Source organism: Falco cherrug, chromosome 3, assembly GCF_023634085.1.
Source record: "Falco cherrug isolate bFalChe1 chromosome 3, bFalChe1.pri, whole genome shotgun sequence".
Taxonomy (NCBI): domain Eukaryota; kingdom Metazoa; phylum Chordata; class Aves; order Falconiformes; family Falconidae; genus Falco; species Falco cherrug.
Genome location: NC_073699.1, coordinates 2672435 through 2692703, shown reverse-complemented (window position 1 = coordinate 2692703; position 20269 = coordinate 2672435). Strand labels below are relative to the sequence as shown.

The 20269-nt window shown below is 43.7% G+C and overlaps 1 long non-coding RNA gene across 1 annotated transcript; it reads right to left on the bottom strand.

Annotated features, from left to right (window-relative positions):
- Nucleotides 1-11932: 11932 nt before the first annotated feature.
- LOC114015855 (uncharacterized) lies at nucleotides 11933-19743 on the bottom strand. Its single transcript, XR_003560019.2, has 4 exons — nucleotides 19622-19743; nucleotides 19456-19499; nucleotides 17451-17558; nucleotides 11933-13031 (listed from the first exon to the last, which is right to left on the bottom strand). It is a non-coding gene; the product is annotated as an uncharacterized LOC114015855 (long non-coding RNA).
- Between the last annotated feature and the right edge of the window lie 526 nt (nucleotides 19744-20269).

Below are 20269 nucleotides of genomic sequence, written 5' to 3'. Positions count from 1 at the left end.
GTGCTGATGAGAGGCTATCATAACTTATGTCCATAATCTGGTGGCCTGAACGGAGTTGCATCTTGCAAAAGCAAAACAGAAAGAACCTTTCAGAAAGTACCTGAGAGCACCTGCATGCACAGCAGAAGTCGTAGCTTTGTAGGGACTGCTCATGAGTCTGAACTTCACAGCTGGGGAGCATAGTGCCCATGGAAGAGCAGCCTGGCAGTGGTCCACCCATTCTGGGTGTGACTAAAGAGCTGAATGAACTTCTCAGGTAGACCCAAAGAATATTTTCCACTGCTTATGGATCTGGAAGAATGACCACGAATTCATTTTAAAAATTGTTTTTTTCGCTCCTGGTCTCTCCAGAGAAAAGGAAAGATCAAAGCACTTTGGAAGACAACCTGTTTCCATGTTCCTTCTATGCCTCATTCACAGGTTCAAGAGGATCAGACAAACCTTCTGGCTTTTCCATTCTCCTCTAGTACCTAATTACAACATGTTGTGTCTTCTTTTTTTGCCTGTCATCTTTTGAGCAGCTTCTCATGAGAGATTAAAATCATTTCTATTATTTATAACAGTTGCAGTAAATTTTAGGGTAAATCAGGAGGCAATTGGACAGGAGTATGATGTTTCCTTCCTTCCTTGAGTTAGGGCTGTGGAATATGGGAAGCCGATATTAGGTTCTGGCAATTTAAATCTGTTTAGCAAGGTTCTTAATAATCTCTGCATGTATATCAGAGAGAACCTTTCGCATATTGCTTTAAATAATTCAGGACTGCTCCAATATTGTATTAAATAATTCAAGAATAGGACGGGCTTTGTGATTAATGATGTGTACCTGGAATTTCTGCAAATACAGCAAGGAGTCAAAGTATGCTCTAGATACAAGTGTCCTGGCACCAGATCCCATTTACTCTTTGCCAAGGCAATAGTATGTATTAGGAAATTGAAAAACGCCTGCTATTCAATGGAAAACTGACTTAGGCCAATGGTTAATGTGGCGGCTGCTGAAAGAGTCTGTTCTTTCTGACAGACAATACTCATTTGGCTGAGAACTGCTATTGTCTTCTGACTCCTATTTTCAATCTTCATGAATAGCATTTGTGCCTGATGTGAAAATTAAATGGAGGTATAAATATTTCTGCAGGAGCTGAGGGTTTGTCCTGGTGTCTTACCAGCCCTGATTTGAGAGCATGGAAATGATGTGCTTTGTAAAGCAAAGCTCATAATCTTGTTTTGCATGTTAACTTAATCCTAAAGGGCTCGGAGGTTGCTGTTCTCAGCTGTGCTTGTGTCTGCAGTCATGAAAAGTACCTGGAGAGTCTGTTGTCCTTCTCCATTTGTTTTTGTAGGGAGATGCGAGTGGAGCAGCATTATTAAGGCAAAACCCTAGATACTAGAATTTCTGAGTTTTCAACATGTTGACAGCAACCACTTTCCCTCCTTAGTAAAGTCAAAATGATCCCAGTTTTAGAAAGTACCATCAACAATATTTCCTTAAGCTCAAAGTATTTTTTTGTTTAAGGGATTTCTCTAAGACACAAGTTAAATAAATGCTACATTGAACTAAGAATAAAGCAAACAAGTTCTTCTAAATATCCTTTTAAAAATAAAGGATATGCTAGTGAGCAGAGTGGAATACCTAGCAAGGGAATTACAAATATCAGCGTTATTGGAAATGCTTTGTAGATATCTTTATAGAAGTCTGATATTGGAATCCCTGACCGGTGCCTCAGTGAGCAGCCGCTTTACAAACATCAAAAGGAACCAACTGATTTTATTGGATTTAGGGTGTCTTCAACAGAAAGACTCCACAGGGGTTACACTGAGAGTGTCCAGCTTTAATACTTCAACACATTCAAGATTCCTAGAAGAAGAGAGAGAGGAAAAAAGAGGGCTGCTGCTGTGGAAACTGTATTTGGTATGCCATGGACGGTATATTCCATAAATATATATGCCTCTCTGCCCAGCAACAGCCGGTGGCCTCAGGGCCATATGGGTAAGGCGAAGGACCAGCCTGGATGAAACACATTTTTACAGATGCTGACCTGCACAGGTGATCCTGACTTTAGATATACAGGCTAGGTTGGTGGTTTGGTTTTTGTTCTGTGGTTTTGGACTTGGTTTGTTGGTGGTGGTTTTTTGGGGGGTGTAATTTTTTTTAAAGGAAGGTGAATCTCAGAAAGAAACTCAGGTATTTAAAGACAGGGACAAAAGTCAAGGCATGTCAAATGACTGTTACCTAGAACAAAGCTCTGTATACACATTTACATTTAAATAGTGGAAGCCATTGCAAATTGGCTGCACAGGTCTTATTTCAGTGTTTTTGAGATCTGTGCGACAATAAACTTCAGCATCTTTTTGCTTAGGCTGGCTGCAAAATGCTGCTTACTGTTTATTAAAATCAAAGCTCTGAAAGACGACCAATTAAAGTGTCTTTGGGAAGGTCTCAGGGGTGAAGCATCTTCCTTAAATAAAAGGGGAAGATGCTAATTTTCCACCCCTGCAGATTAACTGAAGGAACCATGCTACTCCTTTTGTGTTTCAGGGCACCAAAGGGAAGGAAAGATAGAGGATATTGTGTGTCAGCCACTTTGGGGTTCTGATAGCATTTGCCTTCTGTAAAGAATAAATAATTTAGCCACCCACTCTCCATAACGATTTAAATTTGTCTTCCTGTTATTATGAAGTGATGTCCTAAAGGAGTAAATAAAGTTGACAAAAATAATCTTCGTCATGGTTGACACTGATTACGCCAGACTGAACTCCCTCACTCCTGGGGCTCGTCCACCTTTAAATGTCATCATGAGATGACACCTGTCTATCCCACTGTCAGTCTGAACAGAGAGTAAGTCTCTGTTCCCAGTGGCTTCTCTTCCTAGCAAGACCAATTCTAAGTCATAAAGCACAGGGTGACAAGTCTTAAACTAGCAAAAACTGAATAGTTTTGGGGGAAAACCACTGAAGAGGGGAAGTGAGGAGGAACTTCATGGGATTCATGGCAAATACATTTAAAACAAAATGCTGGATTTTGCTTCTGTAAAATTAATTTCATCAAAAGACTGTAGAACAATGCTGTGACAGAAAGCACTGACTATCAATGCTTTAGATTAATCAGCAGCTGTAATACACTAGCCAGCTACTTCTGCTGCATGTCAAGGACAACTGGCCATGTGGCTCTGTGCTTCACAAGACTGGTCTGCTGACACATATCGTCTTTTTTTTTTTTTTTTTTTTTGATTGTCTGTCTTTCAGAATAACAGGCTCAGAAGACCATAGGTACTGCCATATCAAGTGAAATCAGATGCCTAACTAGCCCTGAAGCCCCTATCATAAGCAAAAAAAAAGTCTGAGAAAAGGAATCGGCCGGCTGAGAAACTGAATTGTGGCTGGCTTCTGTAGCATGGCTCATCTGAAACAGAGATGAGAATGATATTCAGATTTTCTGAACCAGCCAAAAACCTTCTTCCTTAGTCAGAAAATAATTTATTATTTCCTGATGACTTGAAGTCATTTTATTAAATTTCCACCACCAGGAAAAAATATTCCAGAATATGATTGTTCACTGAAACAGAGGGTGGTTGGTTTGGTTTTTTTTTTTCTATTCCTGCTGTGGTTCATATTTCATTGCATTACAACAAATTGATATAGTGCCCTCATGCCTCTTTCTGTTAGAGGGTGCCTTGGATATTAACAGTTCATCTGCCACAGAGCAGCTTAACTGGCCTCCCCTGCCCAACAGCACAAAAGTGAATGGTTATGGATACTCTGTGATACAAACTGACATACCCTCAGGGCAGCATATACATTTATAATTTAATTCCACATGAGTTATTTCTTAGTATTAAACCAGTTTTCTGTGCTGGTAAGAAATCTTATTTCTGCTCCCAGATGGATAGCTCAGATAGAGTGCCTGCCTGCCTATATAGCGTTTGGCCTGTGCTCAACATGTTGGGTAGGACAGCCTGCTGCCACTGCACCCGCTTGCTACCTTGGACAAGGTGGAGAGAGGCGAGGAACCAGACTTCGGGGGTCCCACTTTACAGATGCTGCCAGACACATTCCTGTTAGACAGTGTGGTCATGACACAGTAAAAAAACCACATATACTTATATATGCTTATACATGTATACATAGGATATTACATTTATTAGCTTAGAGGAGACTTCAGACATGTATGGTGTGGCGTTTTGCCATTATCCAGTATCTGTCTGCCATTTAATTTATTTGAAGCACTGAAGGTGCACTGCAATTCAGACTGGCCTATTTGGGTGCTACATTAGTATAAATGAAAGAAATAGTTCCTCTAAGCTACCTCTAAATGTAAATTAAACTGCACTTACTGAAGAACACGTTCAACAGCAGCAGGAGTACCTTGTTCATATTTTGCATGTATTAAAAAAAAAGCCTTCCCCATTTTATTCTAATATCCTGCTAGTCAAGAACTTCAGGCAAGGATTAAAATGCTTTTACATTTCTTCCAGCTCCTAAAGCAGCAGTGCTATGCTATAGATGCACACGTTGCTCCCACAAGATATAGCAGCAGGCAACTGCAACTGAGGGACAATGGCATACCACGGCATCCAGCAATCCCCTGGTTAGCTTGTTTTTTAGAAGAGAGACTAAGACCTCTACAGCAAAAAAAAATCCTATTTTAATAAATAAATAAATGTGACAATAGGATTATCTGAGCTTCTTGGGTTAGCATCATGCCTTTCTCAGATAAAGCATACCTTTGACACCTAATTAACACTATAAAAGAAACTAAACATATTGGTATGGTACCAAGATTTTCTTCACGCTATTTGCACTATCATGACTAAATAAAAAGGACTGATGTTTGGCTTTAAAAAAAGGAGGAGGGAGAGTATGTATGGTGAGAGAAAGGAATTACCCATTGATTTATTCTTTTACTTAACAGCAAAGGGGAATGAGCAATTTAAGGTCAGCAGTGTATTGCTCAGCTGGACACAGATCCTGCAAAATTACCAGCGTTGTGTGTTGTAATAAATTGCATACTTTTGTCATCCCTGTTTGTTTGAAATATGTGTGAAATGAAGAAGGAAATAGCTAAGACCAGCGCTAAGGACTGCACTGATCTGCCTAGAAGGTGAACAGGAGACAAAACAGTCTTGTTTCGTCTTGCCTAGTGATATGAGTGTCCCCCTAATGCAGAAGCAGTCCCACTGCTATCATAACTGCTTCCATGCAGTGGTCCAGCAGCTGTGGTACCAGAGACATAGACAGCCAGGTTGGTCATGAGGGATGCTGGCAACCCCAGAAAAGTTACTCCTCTCAGTTTTTTTCCCTCTGTAACCCACTGACTCACTCTAAAGGGCTCACTTTTGAATCTGTGCAGAGTTTGCCTGTTGTTGTACAGATTCTTCCTCCAGGCTTCTCAGTCATCATGCTTGCAGACACATTTATGCTAACAGTCCCTAAAGAACTCACCCTATGCAAAAGGTATAAATTAAACACTGAGGTGTGGCTCAGCCAAGGGCAGTGCATCACACAGTGAGCCAGTTACTGACAGTCCAAGTAACTTTCCAGACTAATGACTCTCTCATCAGTCCAGGAAAACAAATCCTGTTGCTCCAGAAGGTCAAACTGGCCTTTATTTTCCTCCTGGTGATGCAAGTGCTGATTATAGTGCAGTATCCAAGACAAGTAATTCATGTCAAAAGGTGGAGAAAGTGGCTTTGCTTATTGATGTGTTGTCATCGCAACATTCAGCCTTTCTGTTCATAGCTATTCATGTGAGTTACAGCAAACAATGCCTGCTCCTGGCATTAACTTGCTCCCCAGGCAGCTATTACTCAAAATGCACAATGGCCTACGGGACACCAAAAGATTTGCCATTGGTCTATTGACCAGGGGCAGCCTTGTATTGCACATTGTAATGAAGTAGCATCCAAAGACATTTTTCCAGCAAAAGTTACCAGGTTGGCAGCCCACGAGGATAAAAACCTCTCCATACTCTTAAGTTAAGCTGCTTTTGACATCATCCAGTGCTGCACTGACCACTGGAACAAGGGAGCAAACTGGGGTATTGCAGCACTGAAGGCACTGGGGCAGACGCATTCAGTGGAGCATCTCATCACAGACAAGGACTGTTTCACCATATCTCCATTTTGTTAGAGGATTGTCACTAACAATAATGTAATAGGTTGCTAAAACCTCTTTTCAAAACACAAGGTAAATAGCATCCTGGTCACCTCTATACCAGCTGAGAGAGTTGCTAGAGATTTGTTGGGTGCCACTACAAATCCTGCAGTTCTCCAATGTTTCCCAAAATCCCAGCCTAGGGAAGACTGAAGTTAAGTCCCTGTCCAGCTTGATAAAAGTGATCCACTTGAGGTGATTAGATAGATCCTCAGTGAAATCTCCATGCACTCTTGAATTGACTCGATCATGGTAGTTGTCTCAGGTTGTGGATTTCAATAAGTCTGAACTAGATTTTAACCCAGTTGACTATCAACTTGTAAGAGACTGCGCGGTGAGACCCACCATCGCCACAGCAGATGTGTTGTCTCAACATTGCTATGGCAGGAAACTCATGCCATCCCCACAGGGAATGATCTATACATTGGTAAGGAGGAAGATAACACCACTGCCACTGCAGAGATTTATCTATACGTTGTTAATGGAGGAAACTGACTGACACCATGGAGAAACGGGGGAGGCTGATCCTGCAAAACTTAACCAAACCCCTGTGCGTGTGCTCAGATTGGGGTCAGGGGGGTCAAGGTGCCTGGAGGCCCCCGAGGAATGTTGGGCACGTACACCATTGCCGGGTGGAAGGTGTGGTTAAGCAGAACAGCTTGTAGCAACTCTATAAAAAAACGGAACCAACTAACATGGCACAGAACGTTCCCCACCAGACTTGAAAATGAATCGGACTGTCGGGACGCCGAAGCACCAGGGTGGTAGCTATTGCTGTGAACTCTTTCCTTCTTTTTCCCTTCTTTCTTTCCTTCCTTTCTCTCTTTATCTCTCGCATTCTCTCCCTTTCCATTCGCAGATTTATTGTTGGGCAAATAAAGTTCCTTGGCTCTTGACTCCATTTTGAGTCTTAATTCTGTTCCCGAGAATACAAACAGAGCCACGCTCCGGTCTCAGACCGGCATGCAACACAACTCTAAGCTGAATGTGGAAGGCAAAAGTGAATTTCTTAGCAGACATCTAGAGGCTTGAGTCACTGAGGCGAGTGGCTCCAGTGCCAGCGCGATCATCAGCAGAGTGCTCTAGCACAGTGCACAGGGGTACCCTGAACCAGCGGAACCTGAGGGGAGCAGAGAGACCTGCCAGGAGCCCGCATCTCACCCAACAGTGGCTGAGAAGACCTGGGCAGGGCCAGGAGCAACAGCTGGCGAGCCCCCACACCTACAAAAGAAGCCCTCAGCGACCGGGAGCTACCCGGGCAGGCAAACAGGACATGGCACAGCAGTTTGCACAGAGGGGTATGCAGGAAGGGTGCTGTAGTTCTGCCAGCTCAACCAGAGAACAAATGTCACACACCTGCCACAAAGCCACAGCAGAAAGCTCTGCACCCACCACTGTGGTGACGCAAGTCGAGGCGGACTTAAAAGAAACACTATGTCTGCGTGGCTGGGTTTGGACAAAATGGCCTTTATTGTTTATACAAACTATATATATATCTTAGACAGTGCAGGTGTTAGACCCTGATAGGTATTTGTGTCCTTCTTGTTGCTTGCTATTTGCTGTTGCTGTAGGTGCCCGCATGCTGCGGTTCTTCACACGCTGTTTACATACCTGACAATTTGTGGCTGTCTTAAAGGTACACGGCTAAGTCTTTGAAGTCAACTAAATTATCTGCAGACCCGCTGCAGAGCCCAACACACCACGACTGATGCAGCTGCCCAGACAGAGCTCCGGTGGGAACATGCAGCCACCCCGGTGCCAGGCTGCAGGCTGTGCCCTGCTCTTATGGCAGTACCGGCGGCAGCAGCCAGCGCTCCCATGGACGATGTGCCTGGGTAGGGGAACTCCGAATAGTGACAGAGCTCTGGGGGGAGGTGAATACATTGAGGAGTATCAGGGAGCGCAAGACAGAGACTGGCTACTGGAACCGTGCCCTACCTTCCCTGGGACAGGCCTGTCAGGCAGACAGGACACATGATATGGAGGATTCCCTATCCCCTTTCCACCCAGCAGAATGTGGTGACTTAAAGGATAGGGGGCAATGGCAACAAGCTCCTGCCTGGCACAGTCATTGCATCTCCTCCGTGACTACCCCACCTTCCCAGGCACACTTGCATAACAGGTATGGTGCTTTGCAAGTGGAACCAAACAATGACAAGGACGACAGTTTGTCTAGGTTGAAGGTGTTGCCAAGGTTAAGCCAGCCTACGTCTTGCGTCAAAACCACTTCAATAAAGAAGAAAAGTCAGGTTATTGTCATAGCAGGCTCTCTTCTGAGGGGAACAGAAGGCCCAACATGCAGACTAAACCCACTTCTTAGGGAAGTCTTCTGCCTACCTGCGACGCATGTTAAAGATGTGAATCAAAAACTTCCTACCCTGGTACGGCCCTTGGATTATTATCCACTGTCGATTTTTTCAGGTAGACAGTGATGAAGATGCAATAAAAAGTCCTAGGGCAATCAAGAGAGACTCCAGGGCCTTGCGATGACTGGTTAAGGGATCAGCAACACAAGGAGCATTCTCCTCTATCCTTCCAGTTGCAGGGAATGATGAGGGAAGAAACAAGAAGACCCAGCAGATCAATACCTGGCTCTGAAACTAGTGTCATCAGCAAAATTTTGGGTGTTTTGATCATGGGTTTGTCTATGCACAGCAGGCATGCAGGTGACAGATGGGGCACACCTTTCTCAAAGGGGGAAAAAGGATCTTTGCACAGGACTTAGCAAGGCTCATTGAAAGAGCTTTAAAATAGATTTAAAGTGGAGAAAGGGATGAAATCAGGCTTGCTAAAGATAAGCCTGGTGTTGACACGCCAGTGTTTGAGGGATAGTGTGCTAACAGGGTCCTTCACTCTGCTCCATGGTGTGCTGAGTACACTGGAGCACATTTGAAATCACCTTATATTTACCTGTGCAGCACCTTAGCCATCTCAGTGGAGGTAGGGGATGGAGATCGACATGGCAGCAAAGATGTAAGACTTGTTGGTGCATTAGAAACCACAGAAGCACCTGATAACAGTCCCATAGGGATTAGGGCATCTCCCTAAAAAAAAGGTGGCAGGATCAACAGCCCAACTGAAGTGCATCTACAGCAATGCATGCAGCACGGGCAACAAACAGGAGGAGCTGGAAGCCGTTGTGCAGCTGGAAAGCTATGACATAGCTGCAATCAAGGGAACATGACAGGATGACTCACACAACTGAAGTGCTGAAATGAATGGCTATAAACCCTTCAGAAGGGATAGGCAAGAAAACAGAGGCAGTGTGGTAGTCCTGTATGTTATGGAGTGTTTTGACTATCTAGAGCTTGATAGTCATGATGGAAGGGTTGAGTCTTTATGGGTAAGAATCAAGGGAAAGTCCAGCAAGGCAGATATCATGGTGTGAGTCTGCTATAGACCACCCAACCAGGATATGCACCCAGATGAAATAGTCTATAAGCAGCTGGGAGAAGTCTTACAAGTGTTAGCCCCTGTTCTCATGAGAGGCTTCAACTTACCAGACTACTGCTGGATATACAATACAGAAGAGAGGAAACAGGCTAGGAGATTCTTGGAGCGTGTGGACGTTAACTTCCTCACACAGCTGGTCAGTGAGTCAACAAGGGAAGGTGCCCCACTGGACCTGTTGTCAACAGAGAGGGACCTGTGGGTTATGTCATGGTTGGAGGCCCTCTTGGGCATGAAAATCATGAAATTATAGTTTTTGATTCTCAAAGGAGGAGGAGGTTGGCTGAACGGCTACCTTGGACTTCTGGAGGGCAGACTGGCCTGTTTAGGAACCTGGTTGACAGAGTCCCTTGGGAGGCAGTCCTGAAGGGCAAAGGAGTCCAGGAAGGCTGGACACGCTTCAAGAAGGAATTCTCCAAGGCATGGGAGCAGGCTGTCCCCAGGTGCCAAAAGACGAGCCAGCAGGGAAGAAGAACAGCCTGGCTGAACAGAGCGCTTTGGCTGGAACTCAGGGAAAAAAAGAGACCTTACGACCTTTGGAAGAAGGGACAGGTAACTCAGGAGGACTACAAGGATGCCGTGAGGCTGTACAGGGAGAAAACTAGAAGGGCCAAAGCCCAGCTAGAACTTAATTTGGCTGCTGCACTGAAAGGCAATAGAAAATGTTTCTATAAATACATTGGCAAGAAAAGGAGGGCTAGGGAGAATCTCCATCCCCTATTTGATGCAGGGAGAAACACGGTGACAAAGGTTGAGAAAAAGGCGGAGGTACTCAGTGCTGTCTTTGCCTCAGTCTTTAATGGTAAGACCAGTTGTTCTTGGGGTACCCAGTCCCCTGAGCTGGAGGACAGGGACAAGGAGAGGAATTAAACCCCTATAATCCGAGGGGAAATGGTTAGCGACCTGCTACACCACTTAGACACACACAAGTCTATGGGGCTGGATGAGATAAGGGTACTGAGGGAGCTGACAACCACTTGCAACCATTTATCAGCAAGGCTGGCTAACTGGGGAGGTCCCAGTTAACTGGAGGTTAGCAAATGTGACACCCATCTATAAGAAGGGCCGGAAAGAGGATCTAGGGAACTACAGGCCAGTCAGCCTGACTTCAGTGCCAGGGGAAAGTTATGGAGCAGATCATCCTGAGTGCCATCACGCAGCACATACAGGACAACCAGAGGATCAGGCCCAGCCAGCATGGGTTTATGAAAGGCAGGTCAAACTTGATCTCCTTCTGTGACAAGATGGCCCACTTACTGGATGAGGGAAAGGCTGTGGATGTTGCCGACCTGGACCTCAGTAAAGCCTTTGACACCATCTCCCACAGCATCTCCTGGAGACACTGGCAGCTCATGGCTCAGATGGGTGTGCTCTGTGCTGGGTTAAAACCTGGCTGGATGGCCGAGCCCAAAGAGGGGTGGTGGATGGAGTTACATCCAGCTGGTGGCCGGTCACAAGTGGTGTGCCCCAGGGCTCAGTACTGGGGCCAGTCCTGGTTAATGTCTTTATCAATGATCTGGATGATGGGAGTGAGTGCACCCATATAAGTTTGCAGATAGCACCAAGTTGTGTGGGAGTGTTGATCTGCTTGAGGGCAGGAGGCTCTGCAGAGGGACCTGGACAGGCTGGCTGGATGAGCAGAGGCCAGTTGTATGAAGTTCAACAAGGCTCAGTGCCGGGTCCTGCACTTGGGTCACACCAACCCCATGCAATGCTACAGGCTGGGGCAGAGCAGCTGGAAAGCTGCCCAGTAGGAAAGGAGCTGGTGGTGCTGTTCAATAGCTGGCTGACCATGAGCCAGCAGTGTGCCCAGGTGGCCAAGGCACCCAATGGCATCCTGGCCTGTATCAGAAACAGTGTGGCCAGCAGGACAGGGGTGGTGATGGTCCCCCTGTGCTCAGCACTGGTGAGACCACATCTGGAATCCTGTGTTCAGTTTTGGGCCCCTCACTACACAAAAGACATTGAGGCACTGGAGCATCTCCAAAGAAGGGCAGCAAAGCTGGTGAAGTGTCTGGAGCACAAGTCCTATGAGGAGCAGCTGAGGGAACTGGGGTTGTTTAGCTTGGAGAAAAGGGGGCCCAGGGGGGAACCTAATTGCTTTCTACAACAACCTGAAAGCAGGTAGGTGTTGCAGCACTCCCCAAACTATCAAGCTGCAGCAAGGTCTTTTACCATCTCATACCAGCATACTCTTCATGCTAACCCCTCTGCTGCCTTCTCTTTGTCTCACCCCATCCAAGGCACACACTCACTCACTCACTCACTCTCTCTCGCGCGCTCTCTCTCTCTCTCTCTCTCTCTCTCTCTGTCTTCCTCTCTCTTCTCTCTGCTTCTTCCTCTCTTACCTTCTCTTCCTCGGCTGCTCTCTCTTCATTGGCTCTCAACCACTTCACTTAACCAGCCACAGCTGCACCTTATCTCCATCAGCCAACCCACCGCCCCTGAAGCCAGCCCACAGTTGTATATTATCAGTGATAATTAACCCAGCTTCATTCCTCCACAGGTAGGTGTCAGTCCTTCCCACAAATAACAAGCAATAGGACGAGAGGAAATGACCTCAAGTTGCACCAGGCAAGGTTTAGATTGGGTATGGGGGAAAGCTTCTTCACTGAAAGGGTTATCAGTCATTGGAACAGGCTGCCCAGGAAAGTGGTTCAGTGACCATCCCTGGAGTTATTTAACAGACGTGCAGATGTGGTCCTTAGGGACATGATTTGATTGACTTGGCGGTGCTAGGTTAACAGTTGGACTTGATCTTAAAGGTCTTTTCCAACTTAAATGATCCTATGTACATGTTTGTCCTTTCCTTGTGTATTCTTCTATTACGGACTTTGTTGCGCTGAGCAAAGCAGGCACCATGAAGCTCCCTACTCTTTCATTTTAGGCTTCACCGGGCAGCAAGATCAAGCTACCCTAATGCTACAGCTCATTGAGCTGTGCAGCAGCGTGAGCTGTAGGGTATCATGGGAGGACTGGAAATTTGCTGTTTGCTGCTCGTGGTCCTCTGTCAGCATTGACTTTGGTCTCATAGTGTTTCTGTGAATGAAAGCACTTTATCCCAGCTCAGCCATGGGAAAGGAATATCCTGCATATCGTTGAATTTACCCTTGTGTTGAAGAAAAAAATTACTGGGTCCAAATAGAACCACTTTTTACTGTGTGCTTTTTCTCCCCCTGGCTTTGATTTTGTATGTAAAAAAGAAATCTTTTTTGTTTACTAAGCAATACATTGACTACGTGGAAGACAGAGCAAGACTCATCAACATTAGTTGAAGCTTTCTGCTGGTCCTACTGAGATGTTAGGATCTCCACGTACCATCTCAAATATGCACTGCAGGTTCTGCTTTGAGAGTGGTGGAGGTGGGGATCGCCCAGCTGGGGTTGCTACATCCTTTGAAACAGTCCTGGTTGCTCTCATGTTGGTGAGGAACCCTGTTGGATCAAGAAGGTGCATCAGGCAAGGAAAGGTCAGTAAGCCTCATGTACTTAAATCTCCTTTCCACCCATGGGACTAGTCAGCAGACACATCAGCCCTGCTGACCAAGAGACATGCTTTCTAAATGTCAGGGGCATCATTTCTTTACTCTGCTGCTCTGTTGTGCTAACTCTGCAGTGAGTCTGCTGGGGCCGAGAGTGGCCTGGGCACAGGCACGTGCTCTGCAGTTGTCAGTCACTTCCCCGGAGCCACTGGGCAAGCACACAAATTTTGGCCATTACTAAAAGCCATTCATTGCACATCACCTTTCCCAGTCCACTCCTCCAGTTCTTGGCTTGGTCTGGGCACACAAACATCTACCCCTCGCTCCTGTTGGAGGTAGAGGGTGTGCTTCTTTGCCACTGTAATGATGATACTTCTGTGTTGCTTGTTGCAGGACAGGAAGGAGATGGTCAGAGCTCGGGTGGATTCTGTGTGTAATGGGCAGCCCTTCTGTGTCCTGTTCTTGTCTTTGACATCATCCTTTCATTGCCTAACTGGTCAAAAAACGGGGTTCTAAAAGCCCACAACAAGACAGCAAGAGCAGTTGTTACAGCCCTACAGCTGAATTTTGAAGGACTGCCGCTCCCTTCTCCAAGTCCTGCAGGAATGAGGGGGAGCTGGCTGGCTCAGGAGACATTATCTCACCAACATGCACAATACTTGGTGCAGCATCAAACAGCCTCTGCAGGGACTCACCTGGAGCTGCTGGTTGCCTGGATCTTGCCTAGGCAAACTCCAGATTCAGTGGGACCCAAGAGCTCTGTCTTTGTACAGAGCCAGGGGCAGTCACCTCGCATGGAAGCAAGGTGCCACCTATCAGCAGCATCGAGAACCATACTTCCAACTCCTACCCTTGCCCCCAGCAGAGCACAGGCTTTAATGATCTGTTGAACTTGCCCAAGAATGTAAATTGCCCTCATTATGCCTATCACATATGATATGAGACATGCAAATGCATCAAGCTGTCACCATCTCTCATCTTCCAGGGGACCTTCCTCTGAAGAACTCCCCCGTGTCACCCCCAGTTTTGAAGGTCTGGCGGAAACTCTTTTAGAGCTACACAAAATATTTAGCACAGGCCCACACACTCGAAATGGCACTTGTGTAACTGACAAACCTCTAGAAGTGGTTTTTAATTTATTGCAACAACACAATTTTTCAAAGTTTCCAAGATTTTTGTGCATTTTAGAGTGAAAGGACATTTATTGCCACTTTTATGTGTAAGCTGCCTGCAGCCCCATATGACTTGGGGTATAAGGCAGATGAGCGAAAGGCCTTTAAACTAGTGTTGTTGCGCCTCTGATCTTGATTGATGTTGACACCAATTAGCAGAAAAGGAATCTTCCAGATAAAGGAAAAGAAGATTTTATTAAGCCCTAAATGCCAAGAATTCAATGCAAAATTCATTAGTGCTTATGGCAGGAGTCCTACCAGCTATTGCCAAGGGGTTAAAGAGAAATAAAATTTACATAAATAAGATTTTCAGGACTTTTAAATCCTAGCTTGAACAGTAAATGCGTGTGAGTGATTTTAGCTTGCTATTCTACACCCCTGCTTTTAAAGGCTGTTCTGTTACACTTGCTAGTTTTAATCAGAGGCAACTCACACTGAAATCAGTTGTGTTCCCCTGAATGAAAAGCAAAAAGAAAAACAGAGGTAATATTTTTTTCATTCAGTTCTAAATCTATTTTTGTAAATTCAATATTCACCAGGTAAAGGAAGAAGTCTTCAAATGGTATAAATAGAAATTTCACATGTATAAATATATACATGCACATATATGAAAATATACTATACAGGATCAAAACCTTGATTTTAAATTTCTGGCTTAGGTACAGACAGTGACACAAAACCCATACTTGTCTTTGCAAACTTTTATCCATAAACAATTGCTCAGAAAAATAAAGGAGCTTTGCTAGTTTCCTTATGCGGTATCACCAATAAATTCCAGTTTAACAAAGCTCTGGAACAATATCAGAAAGCTTTGTAAAAACAAAGATTAAATATACTTTTTATAAACTAGACATTAGATTGTGACAGTCAGGAGTCTGCAGAACTCTGAGCACCTGCTCTGTAAGGGAAGTGCCACAGCTGCCTGTTATTCTAATTCACAGCTCTTACAGAAACTGTGTTTTGGAGCAGTAACAAATATTTGGGCAAGTTGAGGCAGTTCCTTCCTATGGCATGTGTTCACAGCACTCAAATATCTTGCATATTCACGGCTCTCCATGTTCACTAGATTGTGTTTTGCTTTCTAATGCTGAGCTCTTCAGCTTTGTAAGGGAAATCATAGTTCCCAGTTCTCAAAGCCAGAGCACCTGCCTGCCCAGAAACACATCCACAGATTTTCATTCCTCTCTCCTTACAGGTTGTCTGCTCTTCCAGTTCAAAGGACTGCACACATGAATGCAAATTTCTTACAACTCAATTTATCCAATGATAATTTAATTTCAACGTGTCCTAAGACATGTTCTTCCGTTGGCAGAGGATCCAGATGACCATCAGTTCACATCTGCTTGTCAGAAGCCCCAGGGCAAGCACTGACTCTGAATTTACCTTCCAGTCTCATTTACTGCATCAAGTGTCATCAGAGTTTTTGACAGCAGCATCCTAGACTCATAGCTAGAAATTTATTGCTATTTCTTGCTTGCTGTGGACATTAGGTATTTGGCTTATACGTCTCTCATCTTCCAGGACTAAGCATGGTAATTGTCTGTTTCACTTTGCTGGTGTAGTGCTATTCTCCTGAAAAGACTTAATCCCAGATTTATTTTAAAAATTAAGGCATCCCGTTGCTGCCTTTGCATTATTTGTTCCTGCCCTCCAAACAACCACTCTTCCTTCTTTAATATATACCTGTTGTCTCCCTGCTGCTTAAGGCAGGGTTTCATTTGTTATAAATTTGAGCAACTTGCCACAGAGTAAGAACTTTGCTTCCTGATTGGGGCTAAGCACCGTTTTTAATTTTTAAAAATCCTTGAAGGTTGCTTATAGAAAAAGAACAACACTGTGCTCTCTTGTTAAATCACATATTCTGAAAATCGGTGAGCCTGGAAACTCTGATTGGAAAATGGAAAATAACTCTAGAAATGGGGATTTGGGGTTTCAAAGACTATGTTATGTTGACTCCTACTCCTACCTGATACTATATTGCCTCAGTTTTTCCTCAGTCCTTTTCAGCCACATTATTTTCTCACAGTATTTACATGTCCTGTAAGTGAAGATGGACGTCTGTTCATTAATGGTAGTTATCTAAGCTGCTCTGTTCTTTAGCTCTTCATCATACTTCCTAATGTACCATTTTTATAACAGCAAACCTTTTTCAGCATTTAAATCTGGAGAGAAAGAGGGTTCCTGTTTGGAGTGTAAAACCCATCTAGCAACATCTCAGCACTGGAGCTAGAGCCACCTGCCACCAACCTCCCTCAGTCCTTCAGCAGTGAGTAGCACACCGCAGAAAGCTGTTTGCTCCTCTAAAGGATCTCAGCTGCAAAATATTGGGGAGTGTTTGACCAAGAATTATGGACTATGACTACCGTCTGTGTATGCACATAACAATCCAGAAAGCACCTATCCAGAGAAGCGTTAGACATGGTTTCAACCTCTGCACCTCTAGAAGGATCTCTCATGCTGTGTTCACACAGCTGCAGAGGCATGTTTGAGACACCACTAGATGAAATGTATTTTTATTGTCTTTCTCTTGTTTTCTGATGAGGAAAAGATAGGGAAAACCTTGCTGTAGAAATAGAGCTTGGGAATCTGTCTCTCACAACTGTGTTGGAAAACTCCTTGGATGATCAGAGGGGCATTACAAATTTGAAATAACGGGGCATTGACTCAATCACACGATAGATACACCATCAATTGGATGACAAAAAAAAGAAAGAAATCTGGGTTGAAAATCTGTTTGCAGGGAGTCAGATCTATTTCAGCATTATGTATAGATTCTGTTAGTTCTTCCTTCATGACAAAGAAGACTTCATGGGATTTAAAATTTACAGTATAACAAGAATATTTTAAAGCTTTCTGATGCAGAGACAAAGCAAAATTTATAATTCTGCCCCTTTTCTCACTCTAGAGTTACCTGTAAGCAGTCATGCAGAGAACAGAAAATGGAAATTGAGTGTTTTTCATAGATCTTCAAATATAACAGCACCCCAGCAGAAATGCTAACATTGCCATCCCTGTCAGATTCTATGAATCCACAAATCCTGCTAAATACCTAATATCACGACTGAAGACGAGCCTAGAGGTGCAAGCTGTCAGTTATTTATAAAGGCCCTCTTTTCAGGACCAGCACTGACATCATCAGACAGAATGGTAGGGTTTTATTGTGGTAAACCTGAGTCATTGCCAGTGATCTTAACACCTACCTTTTCAGCTGATGCTTCAACACAAGTCATGATGGGTGGAAATGGTAGAAGGATGGACATGTGCGTACTTTGAATCTAGTCCATGATCCAAACAGTCTTCAGTCATGACTGACAAAAAAAGTACAATAATCTATATCAGGCCTCTATCATCAACGCCACCGCTGTGCAGAGAGATTATAATAGGTCCCATGAACTCGTAAAATGACTTCTAAAAATCATGGAAACTTTTATTATCCACATTATCCTGTGGCAGGGAGCTTCACAGTTTAGCTGGAAATAGTTTAAATTGTCAAATGTAGGAAATACAAACAGGATTTTCTTGACCTGTAAAGTAACTTATTGATTGAGGGTATTTTTTTTCCAAACTGACAGAAGATGGAAGTCATGCTCTGTAGAACATGTAGATGTAATCCACAACAGCAGAAAAGCACCAACAATTAGTCAGAACCCTTCTACTGACTGACAAAAAGTAGACATATACTATCAGTGCAGACCAGTCTTTTGAGTACCCAAAGTGTGTAAATTAGACCCAAAGCGTAAATTACATATTAAGTGACAAGAATTTCAGAACATTGATCATCATGAGTCAGTCATTGGAGGAATAAATTCTTTCAAGAATGATAAAACTGCTGGTCTTGACGGCATCTGCCAGCTGACTAGATAAAATACCTTGGTAGAATGACAGTACTCCAACCATTTATTATGCATTCTGTCAGTGTGTTAGTGCATGTATATCACAGCACTCTAAAAATCAGAGAAGGATGCTTCAGAGCCAAAGAACAGTAGGCCTGTGTCCATACGGCATCATCTTCACAAATGGCATTAGCATCTGATCTTAATTAAATTAGTTATCACCATTTGCTAAATGGCTCCTAATACCAGAGCAAGCTGGACTGTTCCCAGAAAGTCCCTGCTGTTTAAGTGCTTAACATCACTGAGCAGTTCCAAGAGAGCCTTGGGAGGGCATGGACAGAGACCCAATGCCTGTAGATCCATCAGCAGCTGCTCATGACACTGGAAAAATCCAAAGTATGTAATTATTTGTAATTATTAAATTACACAAATTGATCACCACTCCATAGGGACTGCACACCGAAAAGTTTACATAAAATCACGTGAAAAATAGAACCAATGGTGCAGACAGAAATATGAACTGTCAGGAAAAGGTACTTGTGCTAATATTTTTAGCATCTGTCAGAATAAGCAACCAATCTATGATCATATAAAATCTTATTTCTTGCAGGTGACTCTAGACATCACAGTCCAAAATTAGGACTTCAGTTGTAAGGACTTCATGTCAAATCAAAACCATGTTGACCTGAGCAGCTTCCCTGGATATCTGATTAGCACATCCAAAGCCAACTGTATATGAATTCAGATGAAACATACATGAGTCTCTTCCACCTTTAAACTCAATAAGCTGCTAAACAATTCTGTACATCCAAGACTGAGGGTGACTCACCCACGACTAGCACCTGGTCTATCTAGATATCATACTAAATTGCACACTCTTCTGAAGGCCAGAGAAATCAAAATGCAACGTGAGTGCCTGCAAGAGCTCCATTTCCAAATGGAGCTGAGAGGGAGATGAGGAGACCAATGGCAACCAAATAATGCTGTGAATCACTGCAGTCACACAATACTGCTCGGCACCTGTACATGGGCTCTGCGTGGGACAGGTCAGGGCTGACAGCATTTGTAGAGTTAGATAGGCTGCAGTGGCTCAAAATTGCGTTGTCTTACTGGATATTCTGGATCAGTCGAAATCAGTGTGTCTTTCTGGGGATCGTCCTGTCTGACATCGTGAAAGCACTAGCTACTAACAGCGAATGCACGTTGCATGTTTATGGTGGTGCAAAAAACTTTTCTAGCTACAGCAGAGATACAAAAGCTGTGGCAGCTACACAATTGGAAACGTACAACCTAATCAGTAAGAAATTTAAATTTAGCACAGATTTAAAAAAAAAAAAAAAAAGAAAAAGAAAATAAAAGAAAATTACCTTACCTAGTAACCTGAGAATGGATTGGAGACCTTCTCACATGAGTCAGCTGGAAGAACAAGAACATGCAGAAATGTGATGATTAGAAATACACAGAAATGTGTGAACATAGGCTGGTTGAACAGCAGAGCACATCGTGGTCTGCGGCACCGTGAAAGAATTGTAACATACTAAGGATTTAGCCTGGGCAACGCATACACTTCCTGAAACTCTATCAGAAAACAAGAAAAGGACATATAACAGGAAAAAAGAAGCACAGAAATAGCTGTGCAGGCATAGAAGGATAAACAACTCTTTTCTTCCCTTTCTGCAAACCAGAACAACAGCAGAAGACTGAAAAGCCTTTTTCAAGCCTAATGGTCCTTGACAGGAAAAAGGAAATAATGCCCTAATTGCCAAAAATGGCAAGGAGAGGAAAGAGGGCAGAATGTCACGGTTACAATTTGTTTCCAATTCATTCTCTCTTTCCAAGGTTCCTTCTGCCCTTTAAGAAATCAGTACTTAAAAAATAATGGACTAGACGATTTCCAAACCAGGAGCCTGGTATAATTCATTTTAATGCCACTCCAGCTGGCTGGCCAATACAATAGATCATCACATTGTGAAAGAACCCTTTGGTCCAGACTATGTATCAGACTGAACTTCTAGATGTATAGCATATTTATCATGACTCTGCTGTCACACAAGGTTATCATGCTGGTATGCAATATTTCTCCATCTCTCCCTTACTGAATTTAGTTCTTTTAGCCAAAATGGAGATAATCAACATAAAAAAACTATGCTGACTTTTTCAGAATTAGATGCCCAGAGTTAAATATC